The sequence below is a fragment of the Hemicordylus capensis genome, chromosome 8 (genome assembly GCF_027244095.1).
Source record: "Hemicordylus capensis ecotype Gifberg chromosome 8, rHemCap1.1.pri, whole genome shotgun sequence".
NCBI lineage: Eukaryota > Metazoa > Chordata > Lepidosauria > Squamata > Cordylidae > Hemicordylus > Hemicordylus capensis.
This window is the reverse complement of record NC_069664.1, coordinates 17,394,074-17,415,454: the sequence shown is the minus strand read 5'-3', so window position 1 is coordinate 17,415,454 and position 21,381 is coordinate 17,394,074. Positions and strand designations below refer to the sequence as shown.

General features: G+C 48.9%; 1 protein-coding gene across 8 annotated transcripts in view; it reads right to left on the bottom strand.

Moving 5' to 3' along the window:
* ZMIZ2 (zinc finger MIZ-type containing 2) overlaps positions 1-21,381 on the bottom strand; it is a 119,572-nt gene that overhangs the window by 51,097 nt on the left and 47,094 nt on the right. Inside the window, exons 1-2 of one of the 8 annotated variants that reach the window (XM_053269171.1) lie at positions 19,405-19,430; positions 8,488-8,571 (exon numbers count right to left, since the gene is read on the bottom strand). The exons of 6 other annotated variants lie outside the window; for them this stretch is intronic. The gene's annotated coding sequence lies outside the window, so the exon portion shown is untranslated. Of the gene's footprint in view, positions 1-8,487; positions 8,572-19,404; positions 19,450-21,381 lie in introns of those variants that run through there. One more of the 8 variants, XM_053269170.1, reaches the window with a different exon arrangement.

The following is a 21,381-nucleotide window of genomic DNA, read 5'->3' as shown; positions in this document are numbered from 1 at the left end:
AAACGACCAGCACCCAAAGCCACTCCTCCGGGCAACTCTGAGCGTTCACACACACACACACACACACACACACACACACACACACACACACACACAGCCAGGAGCTCTGTGGCCTCTTGCATCTAGTCACCCTGCGGAGAAGGTGGAAGAGCTCTCCGCAGCAGCAGCAGCAGCAGCCGCCACGGCGGTGTCATCCACCACTCCCCCTCCAAGCCCCAGTCAGGCGGACTCTGGAACAGCACGTCCTGCTCGCTCGCACTCGGCTCAGCCTCCTCCAGCTGCAGGGACTCAGCCAGCAACGGCGGCGGCGGCAGCAGCACCCAACAGCCACTGCCCCGTCTCCCTCCCACAGCGTCCAATGCAGAAAGAGGCTGGAGCGGGCAGGGCGGGAGACGGTCCCTGTGTCGGAAAGCAGAGCTCGCCTCTCCCTGACCTGACATTCCAGGGGGAAAGGGAAAGAAAGAGCCAGCCAGAGAGCCAGCCAGAGAGCGAGCCCTTCTGAGGCCATCTTTGCCTCCAGCCCTCGGTGTGGGTTTCCCAGCTCCCAGCCCTGAAATAGAAACCCAAGCCCTTTGTGACCACAGTTGGTTTTTTTTTTTAACAACCAGAAACTGGAGGACATGCTTAGCAAGACCACCAATGCCCTCTTTGAAATCCATCGCCAGCTTTGACAGTGTAAGGGCAACCAGGGGCTTGTGCTCTGTGTGTCTCTCTGTTATTGTCGGCTCTCTGGCTCAAAAAGGACCCATGAGTTCTGATGAGCGCAACACGTATCTGTGTAGACGCCGGGTTTCGTATTTCCAGACGGGAGCGGGGCCATGGCTTCTTCGTCCCAGCATGCTCTGCTGAAAGCTGAGGGCTTTTGGTACCAGCACACTCCAGCCTAATCCAGGCTGCAATCTTACGCACACTTACTTGAGAGTAAGTTCCACTGAACCCAGTGGGCCTTGCTTCCAAATAAGCATTGACAGGGTTCTGCAAAATGACACCTCAATCCTGCAAGCTAGGACTTCCTATTATGCTCAATGACATCTTTTTTCTCTTCTCTCTCCAGATTTGCTTAATATTCTGAAGAAGAATTCTTGTGAATTCAAAAGCTTGCACAGAATTTTGTGGGTTGGGTTTTTTTTGGTTGGTTCTGATGGAAGACATTATTTTACTAGCCCTGCCTTGAAACAACTTTTTGACAAACACCTAATTGAAAACTTTTCACCCATATTGGTGTTTTGTTTGTTTGTTTGTTTTTAAAAGAGGCCCTCCACTCCCCAAAATCTTTTTAATGCAAAAAAATAATAATGTTTGAACCCGTCTTACTAAGGAAGAATTAATGTCATCCTTGACTTCTTTATAAGACATTTCTAAGCAGATCGGCACCGAGAAAGCTGTAGTAATCAGATATTATAATGATGGTGGCACCAGCAACTTGCAGAGCTCAGTGAATTTCTGTTCTGTTTGGTAGGACAAATTCACATTTTTTAAGCTCTTGCATCTGTGTAGCACATGCATGTCCAAAGGTGCTTCACGTTCATTGTCATGTTGCCATCTTTACAACAACCCTGCAAGATAGGTCAGGGGTATGCAGATGAGGGATTAAGCAGGGGTGTAGCAAGGTTGGAGTGGGCCCAGAGACAAGATTTTAAAATGCCCCCCCCCAAAGCTCAGCTCATGAAGTAAAGAAATCTTAAATGAGGCTGAACAGTGGTTACAAAAAGCATAGTAAAATATATATATAACCTATGTGCCACAATAGAACACCATCCTAAATTATTTTTTAAAAGGTTTTGTAAATTGTGGACGATACAAGTCATTTAATGGTGCTAGAGAAAGACATGCTGTTCTGATAGCTCCAGGTCTTAACACTTAGCTGGTCTGGTGGTAGCAAGCATGACTTGTCCCCTTAGCTAAGCAGGGTCTGCCCTGGTTGCACATGAAAGGGAGACTTGATGTGTGAACACTGTCAGATATTCCCCTCAGGGGATGGAGCCGCTCTGGGACGAGCAAAAGGTTTCAAGTTCCCTCTGAGAACTTGAGGGCTGAGAGAGATTCTGCCTGCAACCTTGGAGGAGCCGCTGCCAGTCTGTGAAGACAATACTGAGCTAAATGAACCAATGGTCTGACTGAGTATATGGCAGCTGCCTATGTTCCTATGACTAAGTCCCCCACACTGCTGATGGGGATCAAGGCTAAGTGAGAGAGTGGATGTCTAAAACTGCCTAGTAAGAGTTACATCAGAGACAAGATTTAAACCAGGAGCCTCTTGATTAAACTAGAAATAAACTAGAGTTGGAATGTGGGAAGGAAGACAGGCCCTTCAAAGCAATTATTTCATCCTGGTTTGTTTGGGAACTCTGGTTGAAATTTTTAAAAAGGCAGAATTGCTCAGTGCACATATAACTAGACCTGGAAGTAGAATGCTTCTGACTATCACGCTTGGGTGTGTGGGGGTGTGGGTGTATGTATACACATTCCTAAAGCTCAAAGAAGTCATGGGAAACCAGGATTTAATCCAGACTCCACCTTATGTCTTTACCAATCCTATGTATTTCAACCTGTCAGTTTTCTGCAAGGCATCTGTGATGAAATGCAAGCTGGTAGCATCCCCATCCCCCTATGTAGGGCCACTGTTTTTTGACACTATAATTATATTATTGAACATGTGGAAGCTTCCCCCAATGCTCATCCCTTATAGGGGCAGGGGACTGTGTTCCCGTCAAAATGCTGCTCTCAGAAAGTTGTAGAAAGTTAACAGCTCTGCACATGCACAAAAGCCCTCTGGTGTGAATGGGAGAGAAACCACAAAGGAGAATTTCCCCCAGTGTCCATCCTATTCTTTCCTCATGTTTTACTGTTTTATTAAGGAAATTGAGGACTAAATATCATATAACTTCCTAATTCTAGAAGCCGTTCTAATTCCATCTTATACCTGCAGAACTGATTAGATGTCATATAGTCCACAAAAAGTCCCAACGATTCAGCTGTATTGAACCTGAACTTCCCCAAAGAACAGGGCCCATGGCAGAAAAAGCCATGGCGAAATGGAAAGCAAGCAAAACACTGTTCTTTAAAGTAGAACGTCTGCAGAGTTGAGCTTGGGCACTCCTGTAAGATTTATAAATTATTACAGGGTTGTTTGTTTTGCGGAGGGCCGCACAATAGAGATGAATGGTTTGCATCAATCAAAAGTACTATCTGTAGTTATTAATCCAGTTCCAGCTACTAAGTAATATGAAGGGGAGGATAGTGGGAGGAAAGGAAAACCCTACTGGCAATCATTACTTGTAAAACTACTAAGCAACTAATAAATATGAGGAAGAAAAATAGCCATTAAGAGGCTTCTTCTTGCATGGACTAATGCGCACATGCATCTTTTAAAAATAGACGTGCATGCAAACATCCATCTACAGGGGCACCCACGTAAGTCTGGGCTCATGTGCATTTTCTATATGTGCACTGAAAACATTACCGATTTCCTGACACTGAAACTGAGCAGGAAGACAATACTCTCAGTGGGGCCTGAGTCTTGACTGGTGGGGGATGTTTTGTTTTTGTCGCGTTTTTTCTCACATGTATCTGATTCTCAGGCGTTTCCACTGTGGAGATGGGCACAGTGGCAGAGCACAAGATTCATCCTTGTCTCAGACTGGGATTGTGCCTGGCTGGAATATCTGAATGAGACCCAGCCAGGGTTTAGAAGGGACGGAGAAGAGCAGAGGGCAGCCCTGGCTGAAACGTCGCTTACAATTTCCTGTGTTTCCTCCAGAAACGTTGAGAAACACTGTGCTAGACCACCTTAAGTGGTGCAGTGGAGAAATGCTTGACGAACAAGCAGAAGGTTGCCGGGTTGAATCCCTGCAGGTATGTTTCCCAGACTATGGGAAACACCTGTGTCAGGCAGCAGCGATATAGGAAGGTGCTGAAAGGCATCATCTCTTTCTACACAGGAGGCGGCAATGGTAAACCCCTCCTGTAGTCTACCAAGAAAACCACATGGCTCTGTGGGCCCCAAGAGTCAAAATCGACTTGATGGCACACTTTACCTTTAGTATTTGCTAAGCCAGCTAATGGTGCAGTGGGAAATGACTTGACTAGCAAGCCATAGGTTGCTGGTTTGAATTTTCCCAGACTATGGAAAACACCTATATCGGGCAGCAGCGATATAGGAAAGATGCTGAAAGGCATTATCTCATACTGCGTGGGAGAAAGCAATGGTAAACCCCTCCTGTATTCTATCAAAGACAACCACAGGGCTCTGTGGTCAGCAGGAGTTGACACCAACCCAACAGCACACTTCTACCTTTAGTATTGGCTAAAAGGCCAGAAATTAAGAAATAATCTCTAGGGCAGTGTTCTTCATTGAAAGGCAGTGGTGGCCCCCATCAACCCGAGGTGTGGCTCCCTGACTAATCGTTTGCTGGGCCTGTGTGAAGCTTCGGCCAATGCTGAATTCTCTGTCTAGTCTCTCTGGCACTGTGAAGAGATTACCATTTCCACCACGCATTGCTGTACTTTGCCCAGTGCCAGGGGGCTTTTTCTTGAGGGAAAATGGATCCTGTCTTAATCCCCTGCACTGTCTTGGAATGTGCACTTGGAACATTGGGAAACATAGTCCTTCCGAGCACTTTATAGAGAAAAGTGCTCGGAAGGACTACATTTCCCAGTCTTCCAAGTGCCCCTTCCAAGACAGTGCAGGGGCTCAGGACAGGGTCAGTAGGCTCTCCCTATAGAGCCCTTGAAGAGAAGGGGTTTCTCCCAGCATTGAGAAAAATACAGCACACTGGGAAATGGCTCTCAGATTGAATCCCCCCCACCACAAGTGGGCCCCGCTTAAGAAATAGTGAAGCTCTTGGAGGAATACTCTTAGGATTGGAAACTCAAGGCCCCGAGAGGGTTCCCATATTTCCACAGTATCCATTAGGATTACTTTCGTCATCTTTGCATTGTGACTTTCAAACTGGGCCTTTAAACGGTATGGAACTACTCTCCATTTATGTGGTTTTTGGAAGATAATTCGGATGAACATTTAGACTCTCCAAACTGATAAGTGTCCTGCTGGAGTGACCCGCAGGGTCTGCCGATACATTTTGGGGGCAGGGGAGGATTCACCAGGAATTCCCCTATTTTGCACATGCAGTGCTAATGACCTTAAGCCCATCCCATGATAATCCCCAACCAGAACCAGATTTTGACTTGCTCTCAGCCTCTCCTGCTCGGCGGTTTCCTCCCGTTGCAGTTCCCATGGGAGCTGCTCCTTCTATTCTGTATCAAACTGTGCTGCACTCAGAAATAAATGAACAGAAATCGTACAGCATCTGCGGTTTTTATGTCCTTTCATAAAAGCAGAAACATGTGGAGGGAGGGGGGAGGGCGGAGAAGCAGGAACGCAACATGCTGAAGGGATCATCTTAAAAAAAAAAAGGTGAGCCAAGGAAATCTGTCCCAAAATACCTACTCCCTACACTGAGATTGGGTTGAGAGTAGGGTGGTGCAGTGGTTAGAGCAGAGGGGTAGGGAGCTTGTCTGCGGCAGGAGGACAAAGTGCTCTGGAGCGCCCCCCCCCTCGAGCCCCAAGCCATGCCCCCTACATCAGACTCAGCTTCAAGGGGGCGGGGCCAATGCCAAGAACGGGGGCCCAGCAGAGCTTCCCTTCTCCAGTAAGCAGTTACTGGAATTGCTGACTGTGAGCTCCTTTCCCTGCCTTCAAGAAGGCAGAGAAAGGAGCTCCCAGTCAGCGATTCTATGAACCGCTTACTGGCTCTGCCGGGGCACCGTTCTTGGCATCAGATGCAGGGACAGGGCCAATACCCAGGAGAGGGTCCTTTCAGACCCTCTCTTATCCCTTCCCAGTCAGTGTTTCATTGGCGGCTCCCCCAGACTCTGGCAGCTAGGGGACAATTGTCCCCCCTTGCTCCACGGTCCCTACGCCCCTGGGTTAGAGAACTGGACTAGGACTTGGGACAAATGAGTTCAAATTCCCCCCTCTGCCATGAACCTCACTGTCCCCGAGCCTAATCTACCATCATAGGATGGAGAGAGGAACCAGGTATGCTGTCCCGAGCTCCCCAGAGGAAGCACAGGATATGATGGGGCCATGTACATCAGCGAGGATTCTTGGTCCTCTGCTTTCTCACCTGCTAACAAGGGGGAATTCAAGAAATGGGCAAGAATGGGTTATCGTTATGGGATTCTAAGCATCTGAAACTCATCAAACAGGCTCAGCAACCATGTATGCACAAGGGGTGGGAGATGTATTCCAACACAGAAAGTGAGGAGGTTTCTATTTGTTTTGGGGAGAGCCAACAGATTATACAATCACTGATCCTCCACTTAAGTCCAAGTGTTTACCCGAGCTGAAGAAATTCCTAAATACTCCTTTCCCTCCACGACTGTTATCGTGTGAGCATTGTAAGATATTCCCCTCGGGGGGATGGAGCCACTCTGGGAAGAGCATCACCAGAAGGTTCCAAGTTCCCTCCCTGACAGCATCTCCAAGATCGGGCTGAGAGAGATTCTTCCCTGCAACCTTGGAGAAGCCACTTCCAGTCTGTGAAGACAAGACTGAGCTAGATAGACCAATGGTCTGACTCAGTATATAGCAGCTTCCTATGTTCCCCTTGTAGAAATCCTGTGGCAATGAGTTCCAGAGGTCATGACATCCAAACCCACAATCTTGGCTTATCCCAACCTATTTGCTTTAGGGAACCCTAAAAGATCTGGAACTAACAGGATGTGCCCGCCGAGACGGATGGGTCTGGATGTCATGACCAGTCTTGGCATATCCTAACCTGCAAAGGAAACAAGCACTCATGTGGAGATATTTTGGTGGGGAGAGCAGCATGTGCTCTAGGGGCTGAGAGAGGCCACATGAGCCTCAGGTTCCCTAAAGCTCACCCAGCGAACTGATCACCGGGAGACAGACTTAGATAACTTGACAACTGGATTACTGCGGTGTGCTCTACGTGGGCCTGCCCTCTGAAGCAGGGCCGCACAGCTTTCAGCCCTCCAGATGTTTCTGGACTACAACTCCTATCATCCACAGCTACCACGGCCAATCGTCAGGGATGAAGGGAGTCGCAGGGCAACATCTGCAGGAAGGTTGAAGCTGTGCAGCCCTGCTCTGAAGTGTGTGAGGAAAATGCAGTGGGCCCAAAACATGGGGGTAGTTAATGGGAGCCAGGCAGGCTTGGAGTTACATGGGCAGGTCTTGACCCTGAAGGACCCAAGCACCTTAGGTGGGTATAGGTCAAGGATCACCCTCCTCCTCTCCAGTGTCCCCTCTAACAGGCATTCCCAGATGTTGTGGACTACAACTCCCAGCAACCCCAACTGTCATGGCCTTTGGCTGGGGAGTCTGGGAGTTGTAGTCCACGACAGCTGGGAATCCTTGTTAGAGGGAACACTGCGTCCTCTCTCCCCCTTAAGATCTTCTGAGGCCTTGTTCGAGAATCCCCCGGCCTCCAAAGCAGGACAGTTCACAATGCCCAAAGTGATTGCCCTCCTGGTAGCGGAACTGACTCCCAAAACAAATCTAGCAAGCTCCAGACTGCTGGTTTTTAGGAAGCTGGTAAAGGCATAGTTATTGAGGCTGGGAATAGCTGCATAAAATATGCAGCTGAGGATGCTGCGGTGGATGGTTTGGGTTAAATTTGTGTTTGATATATGGTAGTTGTTGACAACGGGTCTTTTGCACCGTTTCTGATTCAGTTTTAGTGGTTGGTTTTAAGTTCTGTTTACAAACTGCCCTGAGGACAATTGGCCTTGGAGGTGGGGTAGAAGTTCTAATTGAAACCCCACTCTGAAACGAGATAGTAACTCAGAGTCAGTTGTGACTTTTGATCTAAATGATGCCTTCTGCACAGGTGCCATTTGAACTTGCCTACGCTTTTTAAAAAAAATATTTATTTTACATTTTATATCTTGCTCTTCCTCCAAGGAGCCCAGAGCAGTGTACTACAAAAGTTTCTCCTCACAACAACCCTGTGAAGTAGGTGAGGCGGAGAGAGAAGTGACTGGCCCAGAGTCACCCAGCAAGTCTCATGGCTGAATGGGGATTTGAACTCAGGTCTCCTTGGTCCTAGTCTAGCACTCTAACCACTAGACCACATTGGCTAAGTTGTGGAAAGCACTGTCATCTATCCCTAATTAAGCTTTTTTTTTTTTTTAAAGGAAATTAAATCTGACAATTCAATTCGCTAAACAAACCCCACAACACTGCAGTAAAAAAGAGGATTCTTTATAGTGCCTTGGATTTCTAATGATCCCAATATCAAACTCTATGCAAGATTTCACAGACTCACAACCGTCCTCTGGTTCTTAAGAGTTGCCAAATCACAAGCTGGAGAACTTTTGTGTAGTTTCAAACTACACAGGTTTAGTTTACAATATGAGAGATATGAGCTTGCTGCCTGTATGCCCCAGTCCTTTCCTTCCCCCACCAAAAGATATTGAGCACACTTATCCTACTGCAGGGTAGTAAAGTGGGAAACCTACCGGGAACGCTGAAGCGATCATGTTTCTAGGTTTATCAGAGGCCGTTTTAGATGTCCACAGATTCTCCATGCTGCAATCTGGTAACTACATGTGTAGAAGTGTTATATGCATGCACATGAGACACCTCCCGGGCAGAATGATTTTTTTTAAAAGTGAAGAGATAATATCTCCTCGTCTTATCTGATGCATCAGTATAAAGCAGCTATTGTGTTACGTGTCATTACTCATCGTGTATGGGGGAAATTCATAAACCCCTTACTTTGGATATAAAGCTAAGCTGAGAGATTGTGTGAGAGGAGAGGAAGCTGGTCTTGTGGGAGCAAGCATGACTTGTCCCCAAAGCTAAGCAGGGTCTGCCCTGGCTGCATATGAATGGGAGACTTGATGTGTGGGCACTGCAAGACATTCCCCTCAGGGGATGAAGCCACTCTGGGAAGAGCAGAAGGTTTCAAGTTCCCTCCCTGGCAGCATCTCCAAGATAGGGCTGAGAGAGATTCCTGCCTGCAACCTTGGAGAAGCCGCTGCCAGTCTGTGAAGACAATAGTGAGCTAGATAGACCAATGGTCTGACTCAGTATATGGCAGTTTCCTATGCTCCTATGTTCCTAGAGCCTAACCAGGTTCTGCAGGGAGAGTGGGCTTAGCAGTCACCAGGATTTGACACCGACTTGACTTGAATGCACACCAGTACAGCAGATGTATACCAAAGCCAATGGTTCCCCTCGCCTTCAGAACACACCTGTGCTTTAAACACTGATCAAGCAGAAATTCAATAGGCAAATCTCTCTGGTCCTGAACTTCTCTAATGCAGGAAAAAGTGGTGCCTCTTGGATTTCTGTCTTCTGAAGCTGTTAGTACAGCAGCCCTTTCAGAAATACAGGGTGGCACTCCTAGGCAGATTAGGAGCAACCCGTGGGGCAGAGGATCTGAGTTAACATGGGATGTAGGGGCGGTGTGAAATTAGGCGGACTTTTTAAAGTTAATACTAAACAAAAAGAGAGTACCTTTAAATGCAGGCTGTGGGGCATGGGGTGCGTAAAGGTTCAGCAGATCAAGATCCTGCCTCCTGAACTTTAGGGTGCCACTGCTCTCACACACACACACAGCATGGAAAGGTCTGCATGCCCTGCCCTCCACTTGTGACTCTGTCCATGTGTTTTGGGAGGCTGCTTGTTTGGATGGAACAGCTCCCCTCTGAAACAAAGGGGGCCCGTCTGAGGTCCTCCTGAGGTCCTCCGAGCCCTTCCAGCAGCCTTTCCGCAGAGCGGTGGGAGGCAACTTTGGCGCTGCAAGAGTTAATCTGATCTTTTCCCACTGGCAAGGCTGGGTGTGGGAGGCTGGGAGTTGGGAGGGGAGCTGGACAGGCTAGGCAGAGCTTTCTAGGGAAGCTGGGGGGAGGGGGGAGCAGCAGGGCAGGCGGAGGAGGAGGAAGGGGGGGCAGGCAAACCCACCCCTGGCGAGGGAGGCAGGGAGCCCCAATGCTCGTGTGTCGAATTCAGCTGACTCCCACACCCGGGTATCCCTTGCCCATAGTGGATATACAGCAAGGTTCTGCATTGTATGGACGAGGGGCCATGGCGGACCTCATCCACCCTGGCTCCCGGGCTTAAGGTTTAATGGGCCTCTGTGAAGCTTCAGCCAAAGGGGGACACTCTGCACAGGCCCCCGGGCACCATGCAAAGGTACAGTGCTGTGCCCAGCCTGGGGGGGGGGGTCCTCGAAGGGAAACAGCCCTCTTGTACCCCTGCATCATCTTGAAAGGAGAGCTGTCCTTGGGGTAGAAAGCAGGAATTGTTCCCTTTGCTAAGCAAGGTCCACCCTGGTTGCAGATGAAGGGGAGATGACATTGTGAGCACTGCAAGATATTCCCCTCAGGGGATGGAGCTGCTCTGGGAAGCGCAGAAGGTTCCAAGTTCCCTCCCTGGCAGCATCTCCAAGAGAGGGCTGAGAGAGAGATTCCTGCCTGCAACCTTGAAGAAGCTGCTGCCAGTCTGCGTAGACAATACTGAGCTAGATGGACTAATGGTTTGACTCAGCAGAAGGCAGCTTCCTATGAGCTGGTCTTGTGGTAGCAACCATGCATTGTCTCCTTTGCTAAGCAGGGTCTATCTTGGTTTGCATTTGAATGGGAGACTACACGTGGGCACCGTAAGATATTCCCTTTAGGGGATGGGGACGATCTGGGAAGAGCACCTGCATGCAGAAGGTCCCAAGTTCCCTCCCATCTCCAGTTAGGGCTGAGACTCCTTGCCTGTAACCTTGGGAGAAGCTGCTGCCAGTCTGTGTGTAGACAATACTGGGCTAGATGGACCAAGGGTCTGACTCGGTATAAGGCAGCTTCCTAAAGGCCTGCAGAGTGCTGGGAAGTGCAGCCCTTCCTCCCAGAGCAATTCAGGTCGGGTTCCGTCTCTCTTAAAGGGCCCTCCCCACACGGAGAACAGTGCAGGTCTATGAGGGGTTCGGCACCTTGGAAAATGGCTCTCGCCTCGAAGGGTCTTTGCCAAAGTGGCCCCCGCTCACAAAACAGCGGAGATTGCTGCAGCAACTCCCTCGTGGTGGAGCAGGCACGACGCGCCCCATCCATCGGTTCCCAGAGGCGGCAGTCTTATGCATGTTTACTTGGCAGTAGGTCCCCTTGAACTTTGCCAGCCTTGCGTTTGAGTCAGCACTCACAGGGCTGGGCTGCACACTCCAGCAAGGAAGCCCCTGATTTCCAAAAGGGTTCGTCTGGAGGAGGAAAATGACTAATCCCTTCCCAAAGGCACGGGGTCACAGGAGATGCTGCCGGCTTGTTTCATACTTGTAAGTTTGGGGCTGGGGAACCCGCCCACCACGGCCACTAGCAGGAGCGTTCCAGGTCTTTGGCTCCTTTAAAAAACAACATTCAAGCCAGGGTAGATGCATCCATCCCCACTTCACACGAGAGCAGGGGTAGGCACCATGTGGTTCTCCAGATGTTGCTGAACTACAACTCCCATCGCCACCCGCCACAATTTCTTACAGCTGGGGATGATGGGAGTTGTAGTTCAGCACGAGCTGCAGGGCCACATGGTGCCTATCCCTGCTCTAGAGGCAGGCTGCAGGAATCCACTCATGGGGTCTCACACAGGGTCCTAAGACAGAATCGCCCTTTCACTGCCCCTTATATGAAGGCCTAAGTCACCTGAAGTGGCGCAGCAGAGAAATGCTTGACTAACAAGCAGAAGGCTGCTGGTTCGAATCCCCACTGGTACCTATATTGGGCAGCAGCGATATAGGAAGATGCTGAAAGGCATCATTGTCTCATACTGCGCGGGAGGAGGCAACGGTAAACCCCTCCTGTATTCTGCCAAAGACAATCACAGGGCTTTGTGGTCGCCAGGAGTCGACACTGACTTGACGGCACACTTTACTTTATATGAAGGCCGGCAGCAACTTAGGGGGAAAGCACACCCCACCCCATATCCAACACTGATATGGGATACATGAAACTACTTTAAACAGAGAAAAATACTCAGTGGGACTAATTTTAGGGAGTATAAAGAAACAGCAGTGTTGGCAACACACAACGTTGCTGGTTCTTGCCGGATCAAACACAATGGTGTCACAGGGAGCTCACCCTCCTTCAGTTTTGGCATCTGGGCAACCTCTTGGCAACTAACCTCAGCCTCCTACTCCTTTGCAGAAAGCAAAGAGATGTGCCGTTTGTCAGCATCTGTGGGCCATTTCCAATAGTGCATCAGTTTCAATTCAAACCACGCACTGCTGTATTGAAGCAAAAAATCAGTCCGTGATGTCTAAAGAGGAGTAGGGTATCTTGGCCCCTTGATCTGGCTGGAGGAGCCATGCAATTAACAAAATGACAAGGGGGAGTCCAATACCAATCCACCTGTATCCCACAGCAGCTACATAAATATGGCAGAGCTCTACCAGCACAAAGGAAACTGCCTTCTACTGAGTCAGACCATTGGTCCATCTTGCTCAGTATTATCTTCACAGACTGGCAGCGGCTCCTCCAAGGTTATAGGCAGGAGTCTCTCTCTCAGCCCTATCTTGGAGATGCTGCCAGGCAGGGAACTTGGAACCTTCTGCTCTTCTCAGAGCAGCTCCATCCCTTGAGAGGAATATCTTCCAGTGCTCACACTTCTAGTCTCCCATTCATTTGCAACCAGGGCGGACCCTGCTTAGCTAACGGGACAAGTCATGCTTGCTCCCACAAGACCAGCTCTCCTCCCAGGGACTCTGAAGGCTACATGCTGCTTAGCCGATGATGGAGCTGAAGTCACTGGCGGGCTTTGTTGTTGGAGTCCTTTGTGCAGCCAGGTCGGCAGCTCTTCCAGCCTCCTACTCCCTGGGCTTCGATACAGAGCCATGTCCCACACCTGCTTCTGCAGCAGGGCTCCTCCTGCAAGTGGGCTACGACGAGAGCAGTTGTCCTCTGCATCTTGCTTGGCCACCTTAGGCAAGGCCTCGGCGGCTGCTTTGACCCCTGGCCATGAAGAGCAAAGCTCTCCGAGTGAGTGAGCTGCCCTTCAAGGACATTTCTCCATCTCACCAAGGAACGAAATGTGCTCCTCTGGGACAAGGGCAACACTCTCAGCAACGAGAGCGTCTTGTTCTCTCACATAACCCAAACGCTGTTAAAAATGGACAGCACCAACACCTGCAAATTGCCCACTGCAGAGACACAGCTGCTGTTGCCGAGTTTTCTCCACAAGCCATGCTCACGTGTCAGGGGAGGTTTTCTCAGGGATAATACTAACTGCTGAACTAACAGGAAAGGCATGGGGAGTATCAGAAGGATGGGGTCGTAGCTGGGTGGCAGAGCATCTTCTTGGCACGCAGAAGGTCCCAGGTTCAATCCCTGGCGGCATCTCCAGGTAGGGCTGAGAATCCTGTCTGAATCCCTGGAGAGCCACTGCCTGGCAGTGCAGACAAGACTGTGCTATATGGACCAATAGTACAAGGCATCTCCCTATCAGAGGCTTGGCATGTGCTCAGCCAGCATAGCGTAGTAGTTAGAGTATTGGACTAGGACTGGGAAGACCCGAGTTCAAATCCCCATTCAACCATGAAACTCAAGCATGAGACTCTGGGCCCGTCACTTAACTCTCAGCCTAACCTACCTCACAGGGTTGTTGTGAGGATAAACATAACCATGTACACTGCTCCGAGCTCCCCAGAAGAAGAGCGGGATATAAGCGTAAAAATAGAGAAATAAAGTGTGCCCCTGCTAACTGGGGCAAAGAGGCAGATTTTAAAAGTGGTGATTCTCTTTATTTAGCAGAGGGAGAGCAACCAGCCATGTCCACCCCCAGCCCAGTACCCCTCCAGTGCTTGTTGCTGGTATGTATCTTGTGATTTCTTTTTAGGTTGTGAGCCCTTTGGGGACAGGGAGCCATCTTATTTATTTATTGTTTCGCTATGTAAACCTCTTTGGAAACATGGGTTGAAAAGTGGTATAGAAATATTGTGGTAGTAGTCGTGTGCCCTTGGCCTTGTTGGCCAAGACCTGCTTGAGTTGCTTGCAGCAAGACCTATAAAGGGAACTGCAAATTAACTCTAGGCCTCACCCACCTGCTGCCTGCAGGCCGCAGGTAACCCAGCAACACTTACAGGAACCTAAGCAAACAACTTGGCAAACTTTAGGGGATACTCAGGAGGAAGTGTCCTACTTCGGACAGATGGTGGACCATCACTCAGCGATTCATACATGTGCACATGTGGACAACCTCGGTTAAATAGCATTTGAGGTTAGCAGCAGTGGGAGGCACCAATAAAGTGAAGTTGCCTCTGGTTCCCAGCAGCTCTGGTGGCGTCTTTCTCTCCCATCCTGGCCCGCTGGAGAGAGAGGCGTAACTGGGAAACAGAGGCAAAGAATGAACCACTGGTGGTGGTGATGCCAGGGAATAGGAAAGTCCCACCTGCAGCATCTGACCCACAATTTACAGATGCCGCAGTCATCCAGTGAAGAATGTGCACGTGTGAACTCTATGTTTGCTTTGCATCCTCGGCATCCTGGCAAATCCAGCATGCTGGAAGGGTAAGTAACTCCAGAAATACTGACTTCAGCAGCAAGGTTGGGTCTGGAGGGTCCAGCTCACCTCCCCTGCCTGCCTAACGCCAACCCGCTGCTGCGTGTGACACAGCCAGTACTCATGCTTTCTCTCTGAACGCCAAGTGCCTTTCTCTGGAACATGTTCCGAGAACAAGGAAAACAGTCTGTTCCATCCCAGAACTGCAGCCTGGAACTATGGCACTGCAGGAGGTGACCGGCTAGTTAGGCAGTGTACCATGCCCGTGGGCAAGGAACGGCCTCCACACCTTAACCCTGCCCACCCCCCACCCCCCGGCCTCGATCCAACCAAAAATACGCAAGCTGCTTGTTTGGTCCTTGCCTTGACTTACAGAACAGCAGCGGAAACATATAAACAAAATTCCAGGATGGCAGTCATTTCTCACTAGCCTAGTAAAAACAATCAACATTCATTATATTTTGCAGAACTGAGATACTCTGCAGCAAGGAATATTCCCTTGGAGGAAAACTGCAGCTGACTAACTTACCCTGCTGCTCCCATACCAACAGTAATCTCCATTCACTCTTCTCTAGCCATCTCCCCCTCCCTAGCTCACAAAGTTGGGGTGGTTTCCTGTTCTTGTCTGTTTCCAGACCCTTTGAATATGCTGCTATTTCCTCTACTGGAAGGGGCTTTTTTTGTCATTGCTAACCCCAAAGACACAGTCCCAGACCTGCACAGTGAAGGCTGAAAAGAGAGAAATCTTGCCCATATTTGTCCAAATCCTCCCGTTTAATCACACACACACACACACACACACACACACACTGATGTGGCCACAGATACATCCTAAACTTGCAGAGACGTCAACTTTATCTCCCATGTTGCTTTCACAAAGCCCTCCAACTCCTTCTTAGAGTTCTGCCTGCACAAAGCTGAGGAGATCACAGTCAACATTTGTCATGTAACCTGAAGGGCCCCTCCAAAGAAGAGTGGGATTTGGAAAGCTAGGAGATCTGCTCACAGAAAAAACTTAAAATATCTTGGAAGACTTGTAGACAAAATGAGCAACATGCCTACATGAAGATTCTGGCACATCTGAAGATTTTTAATATATTTTATAGTTTAGCTACATATACGAGCCTTATTTCTGGCATTTGCCAGCCACATTGGGTATTGCTTAGCAGAAAGGCAAAGTAGATATATTTAGAACAAAGACAATAAACTTAACTTCCACTTCAGTGCCATCCTGGAAGATGCAAATTAATAATACAAGGGGGACGGATACCTGCCCTCGCCAGCACAAGCAGCCCTTCACCCCTCTAGCATCCCAAGATCAAGAACATCATTTGCAGTCATGTTTGAGCTGCAGTGTCTCTCATTTAAGTAGCTGGTGTATCAGGGGGAGTCTAGGGATAGATCGGTAAAGAGCATGAAATTGTGTTTACTACCTGCTGGGTCCCCGGAGAGAAAGGAAGGAGAAGGGGTTAAGAGGCCAGGAAGTGCCGCAGACTCAAGTTCCTGCTGTAGGCTCTGGCGGTCCCCCACCCTTGAGGGGACAGCAATGTTCATAACATTAGTGAACGGGGAGCAACAAAAACGCTGGTGGGTGTAATCCAGTAACTCCTGCGATAGAAGAACCCAGGACCACCTCCTCCCGGTTTGGAGCTATGTCATAACTCTTTCAAAGCCAGGGGGAGTTGGGATGGGGAAGAATCAAGTCAGGCAGTGCATGCTCCACTGAGCAGACCCTGCCTTGGCCAAGTCTGTTCGATTTTGATAATTAAGAACATAGGCAGCTGCCATATACTGAGTCAGACCATTGGTCCATCTAGCTCAGGATTCTCTACACAGACTGGCAGTGGCTTCTCCAAGGTTGCAGGCAGGAATCTCTCTCAGCCCTCTCTTGGAGATGCTGCCAGGGAGGGAACTTGGAACCTTCTGCTCTTCCCAGAATGGCTCCATCCCTTAAGGGGAATATCTTACAGGGCTCATACATGTAGTCTCCCATTCATATGCAACCAGGGCGGACCCTGCTTAGCTACAAGTCATGCTTGCTACCACAAGACCAGCTCTCCTCTCCTAATTCACTGGACTAACAGTCAAATATGCTACCGTAGGTACATGGGTAGCCTTACACAGGGTCAGACCTGTATGGTCCATCTAACTCAGTATCGTCTACACAGTCGGGCATTCTCCCAGGTTTCAAGCCGGAGTCTTTCCCAGCCCTACCCGGAGATTGAAACTGGGCCCTTCTGCATGCAAAGCAGACACTCTACCCCTGAGATATGGCCCCAGCCCCATTTCTTTACCTAAAAATATGAAGAAACACACCCATGGGTTCGCAGCAGGGCTCCACGTCACCTATCCACACATTTCTCTATTACACCCTTCAGTGCTTGTCTAATGGGACTGGCAGGGAAGAGACAACAGGGGAAAGCCAAGAGCCTAAGCAACCATTCTTTGGCAAAACAAAGTTCTAAAGAAATACAGGGGCGTCTTCCAAGAAGGGAGGACGGTGCCATCACCCAGAATCCGGAGCAGAGAGATCTTAAAGTCTTTGAAGAAGGTACTGAGAGGGCATCTCACTTGTTTGAGAATTGAACTTGGGTCCAATCTACAGTCTGCTTTACAGATTATGAGAGAGACAGACACTCTCTTTCAGTGCATCACACGTAAGTGAGACTCAGTAGGGAGGAGATGTGCAAAAGCGAGACCCATAAAAAACTGCAGCGTGGATACACACAAGTTTCCCCTCCGAGCATCTTCTGGAACCATGGAAAGCATTTGCAAGCCATGATTCAATAAATATAATCAGACCAAAACTGAGGAATGGGGTGTGTAAAGAGGTTAGGAACATAGGAAGCTGCCATATACTGAGTCAGACCCTTGGTCCATCTAGCTCAGTATTATCTACACAGACTGGCAGCGGCTTCTCCAAGGTTGCAAGCAGGAGTCTCTCTCAGCCCTATCTTGGAGATGCTGCCAGGGAAGGAACTTGGAACCTAGATGTTCTCTCCAGAGTGGCTCCACCCCATTAAGGGGAATACCTTACAGTGCTTACACATCAAGTCTCCCATTCATATGCAACCAGGGTGGACCCTGCTTAGCTAGGGGTACAAGTCATGCTTGCTACGTACCACAAGACTGGCTATCCTCTCCTCCGTTATTTTATACCACTCTTTATCTTCCAAGGAGATACTTGGTTCTCCCCCAGCTCATTTTATCCCCACCCCCACATCCATGATACAGGTTAGCCCAAGAGTGGGTAGGTATTACCAGCCCAAGGATACCTAGAAAGCTTCATGGATTCGAGAGCAGAGGAGTCAAACCTAGGCCTCTGCATTCAGAGTGACACTACATTACACGGGTTATGAAGCATGGTGAAGGGCTTATTCCCCAACAAGGCAGCCCTCTTTACACATTATGTTCGACACTTGTAAACCCGTACAGGCCCTGATCGGTATATGAATGCTGTTGTTCACATGGTAGAGAACAATCTGTTATGGGGCTCACAAATAAAGTCTATTCATTATTATGAGTATATTGAATGCAGGTGGAGCACTTCCTGTTTGTACCTTGTTTTTGAGGAGGCCTGTACCCAGGTTGAATGCAGGTACACTCATTCACACATACAACATGTGCAAGTGTACAGCCACCCAAAATGCTTGTACAACTTAATGTCTAGAACCGGGTTCAGGAGTATGGAAATCCCAGGCCGGGGCGGAGAGGGGGGTGAAGATTCAGCCAGGCCTCTCTGCCCTGCGGCTGTGCTTGGCTCCAAGAGGCTGATCTCTCTGGGCAGACTCTCAGCTGTGGATTCATATGCAGAAAACAGCAGTGACACCTCTGTGTGCGGCAGCAGAAGCAGCAGCAGCAGCAGCAGCAACAGCCGGGTCACATGATCCTAGGAACAGAGCAACATCCTAGCCTTGGCACAGATGCACTCAAGCGCAGTTCCAGCTGAGCGCTCATCTGGCCGCCTGCCATCAGCCAGAGAGGGCTGTGTTGCAGATCTTCCCCGTGAAGAGCAGATGGCAGCTTTCCTTGTGTTTCACAGAGAGGCGCTGGCCCTGGCAACTACAAGTCCCAACATGCAATGCTTTCTGCTGACGTTAAGCCGCCTGGGTGGCAGACACCAACCCACATACGAGCAAGGGATTAGCAAACAACATCAACGCACTCTAAATACAACCAAAACTCAAGCGAAAGTGTCTTAACTGTGGGTGTTGGGCGCAGACTAATTTTGAAAGAGTTCTGCACCAATCTGATCAACTCAAGAGAGCGACTTATTTTATCGTATTTATATACCGCCTAATATCTGTATCTCTTGGCGGTGTACACAAAATCAGAGACAGAGATGCTCTTATTTGGACAGAGAGCCTACTCCATCGCCAAACCACCCGTAACTGGACCTCTCCGGAAGACCTTCAGAGGCGACGGGGTTCATGGCAAAGAAGGCACTCTCTTAAGTGGACCCAAGCCTTATGACTGTGGACATATACTTGGCAGCATGTTGGCAATGCCTGCTGCGATCTCAGAAGTCACGAAGGGCTGAGCACAGCATCCAGCAAGCAGGAGCTGGGCCTTGAGCGCCCCAAACAGCTCATCGCCTTCCCCATGACTAGCAAAGCCAGAAAGGGTTGTGCAAAAATAATAATACCAACTAGTGGGCCCAGGCGCAGAGCATCTGCCGCTCTAGTTGGGCCAAGCCACCCCCCACCCCCCATTCTGGCATGCCCGGCTTTCTGGCTGTCACATAACGGCAGCCTCCTTCTCCTGAAGGGGCTCTTTCCTCCCTCATGACCAGTCTTTTCGCAGAGCCCTGCCCACTATCCTTTTACTGATAGATAGATAGATAGATAGATAGATAGATAGATAGATAGATAGATAGATAGATAGATAGATAGATAGATAGATACCTCTCCTCTACGATCAACAACATCTTCCGACCTGTAACAGTTGCATTCCAACTGACCTTAACTATCACAGGCTCCTCCTACTTATCTGCATATGGAATTCGCACTGCCCAATCACCATGGTGCCACAGACTCCGCCTCCCTATCTGCATATGGAATCCCCACTGCCCAATCACCATGGTGCTTCTGCTCTCACAGGCTACTTCTCCCTCTCTGCATATGGAATCCCCACTGCCCAATCAGGTGCTTCTGCTTGCAAGCTCTGTCAGCCAATCGCCTCCTCCCTGCCACATCCCCACGCATGGCCCGTCTTGGAGAAATAAGTATATAGAAGATTATACTGCCTGTCCCATTTACATTGCTTACAGGAGTAACAAACTGCAGCTTTAATGAGAAATTGGGAATGCCTGGGTATAGATTTTTTAAAAAAAATCTTACTTTTAAAATGAGAACACACAACCCCAAGCAGGATACTCCTAGCCAGACCGCACAAGAGGGGACAGGGTTGATGGTTTAGGAAGAGCAGCTCACAGTATATGAAATCTGTTCCCAAACCAGCAGTTTCCCCATAACCTCCACAGGGTTGTTTCACACCCCACATACAGCTGTGACAGCCCCAAAGGGTGGCCAGTGCAGTAGCATATGTATGAAGCAGAGGTAGGCAACCTGGTTCTCCAGCTGTGGTTGCAGCTGGGGATGATGGGAGTTGTAGTTCAACAACAAATGGAAAACCAGAGTTGCCTACTCCTGGTATAAAGACTCTGGGAGGTGACATGCTATTTCCTATTGTGGTCCTCAGCCAGACTACGCCAGAGTGGATCCATTTCTAATTCCCATGATTGTTCAGGCCTTGACCTCCAATAGCTTCCAGGCAAGACTTCTAGCTTCATCGGGACATTATGCCGCACATGTATATGTTTGTGTGCATTCATTTTTGTATGCATTGCATTGCATGTTTGTATGCATTCATTTTGAAAAAGTGAACCTGTGTACAGACCTCCTCAAATATGAAGTATAGCTAGGAAGTGTATCATAACACATGTTTTGAAGATAATGTGTAAACAGAGCTTTTGTTAGAACTAGATTTGGAGGGGGGCAGTGTTCCCTCTAACACAGGGATTCTCAGATGTTGTTGACAACAACTCCCAGAATCCCCAAGCAAAAGCCATTGCAGCTGGGGATTCTGGGAGTTGTAGTCAACAACATCTGGGAATCCCTGTTAGAGGGATTTGAACTATGATTTCACTTGGTGCCCATGGGCCACTACCCTAGTCTCAGTGAGCAAAGAGGCACCTTTTTGAGTGGTGATTCTCTTTCTTGAGCAGGGGGAGAGCAACTGGCCCTATCCATCCAAAGTACAGCATCCCTCCAGTGGCTGTTGCTGAAGTCTTTATGCTTCTTTTTAGATTGTTTGCCCTTTGGGGACAGAGAGCCTATTTATTTATTTAGCTTTGTTTCTATGTAAACTGCTTTGGGGAATTTTTGTTGAAAAGCGGTATATAAATATTTGTCTAGTCAATGTCTCTGCGTACAAAAAGGGAGCAGGAGTGACCCGCTTCGCAGGTCTGTTGAGAGAACAAACTATATAGACACTGTCAAATAATTCTGGGTGTTAAGAAGTGCCGTTGACATTATTAATAGCCACATCCTCCATTGCCAACTGTTGCTCACACATTCCTGCATAATTATTCAAGTGAGAGTCCTTCATAGATGACGGCCAGAGGAATATGCCCTGAGCTACCAACTACAAGACTGTGGCTCCCTGTGGCCTAATTATTTAAACTGATCCACGCCTTCCTCTGTTTTCTGACAACCACCCCCATATTGTCCTTCTGCATCTGAAAGTTCACACGAGGGATGACACTGAGAAAATTAGTCAGCAATGGAAAAGCCACCCTCTCCCCCTTCCAGTATCTCATATATCTTTTACCAACAGAAAGTAGCTTTTCCTCTGAGCATTTTGGTTCCACTTTTCTACTT